The 1,753-nt window shown below is 43.5% G+C and overlaps 1 non-coding gene across 1 annotated transcript; it reads left to right on the forward strand.

Moving 5' to 3' along the window:
* The first annotated feature begins 1,135 nt into the window (after nt 1-1,135).
* Nucleotides 1,136-1,207, forward strand: TRNAE-CUC (transfer RNA glutamic acid (anticodon CUC)). Its single transcript has one exon. It is a non-coding gene; the product is annotated as a tRNA-Glu (tRNA).
* The last annotated feature ends 546 nt before the right edge of the window (nt 1,208-1,753 follow it).

Below are 1,753 nucleotides of genomic sequence, written 5' to 3' on the forward strand. Positions count from 1 at the left end.
TCCTTCTCTTCTCCCTTAGCAGCCTTGTTTAAAGATGCCGCACATACCCAATGTAATCGTGTATGTACAATGTTTTCGTACACACCCATAGCGAACAGTAGGGCTCTACCGAGCGTAACACGTGGGAAAATGGAACATGCTGCGATTTTTACGCTCGTATTATATGCAATGAATATACGCAAGTGTGAGTGGAACAGCGAAAATCAATATATTTGAAGTGTTGCAATCTCCAGCGTATTACGCAATACAAATCCGCTCGTGTGAGCCCGTCCTGTACGCTGTAGCTATAGTATGGAAAGGAAACTCCACGAAGAAGCCAAACATCCAATTCTAACATAGAACTATTAATTTAGTCGTCTTGTGAAATTATTAATTGTAAAGCAGTTTTGCGGATTATAGGAAATTCTTGTATGTATAAAAATAACGAAAATGTACTTTATATATAAAAATAGTTACAGACTGCAGTATATCAAAAAAGTCCATGTGACGGGCTTCATCGCTCCAATAGGTGCGGATCTCAATGGGTTAAGTGTAGATTTGCTCTGTACTTCCCCGTCTCTTTGGGACTACTTAGCGTGGGAATGGATTAAGAACTGAGCTGCTTCGCTGTTCTACAAAGGATGATGACCGATGCACCTACAGACTGTGTACACACACACACACACACACACACACACACACACACACACACACACACACACACACACACACACACACACACACACACACACACACACACACACACACACACACACACACACACACACACACACACACACACACACACACACACACACACACACACACACACACACACACACACACACACACACACACACACACACACACAATCACACACTATCACACACTATCACACACTATCACACACTATCACACACACTATCACACACACTATCACACACACACACTATCACACACACTATCACACACACACACACTCACTATCACACACTATCACACACACACACACTATCACAACACCTGGCTGCATCTATAATGTGATCTTCCTTCTAGTTTATTTCAGACTGCCATCTCTCCCAACATTGTGGCTTCCTTCCCAGCAGAGGGCAGTGCAGAAACACTTAGTCGTGCAGCTCACAACTAGACAGCAACTTCCCTGGTGGTCTAGTGGTTAGGATTCGGCGCTCTCACCGCCGCGGCCCGGGTTCGATTCCCGGTCAGGGAAAATGTTTTTTTTTCGCATTTGTAAAATTGTACTTTCACATACAAACACAATTTATAATCTAAATCATAACAAGACAGTAATCTCACCTGAGAAGCTGATTGAGGTGAAAGTAAAACATTCCAACACCTTTAGGCAAATATCGCCTGCAAATACAAATATGTTAATCTTAAACAGATACAGTCAGGAGACAATTAACCCCTTGCTCTTAAGGGTTAACACCAAATTTACATCACTAGGCAAATTTTAATTTGTTTTGCTATCTAGGCTTTTCCTAAAATTGACTTGTGTTTCACAAAGTCAAAATTCCCGCATTGTATCAAATTATAATCTTGTAAATCTGTAGTTTTTTTTTAAGGCTGGGGTCACACGGGGCGGATTCCTGACGGAAATCTCTCGGTTTAGCCGCAGCGAAAAACTGCGAGATTTCCGCCGGGAGAACCGCTGCTTTAAAACCCGCGGCGGTTTTGAAGTGGCCCGGCCGCTCGCTCTTCCGCTGCGGCCGGCGCTCCCATAGAGAAGAGCACGGCCGCAGCGGGAAAAAAAACA

The sequence above is a fragment of the Eleutherodactylus coqui genome, chromosome 13 (assembly GCF_035609145.1).
Source record: "Eleutherodactylus coqui strain aEleCoq1 chromosome 13, aEleCoq1.hap1, whole genome shotgun sequence".
Classification (NCBI taxonomy): domain Eukaryota; kingdom Metazoa; phylum Chordata; class Amphibia; order Anura; family Eleutherodactylidae; genus Eleutherodactylus; species Eleutherodactylus coqui.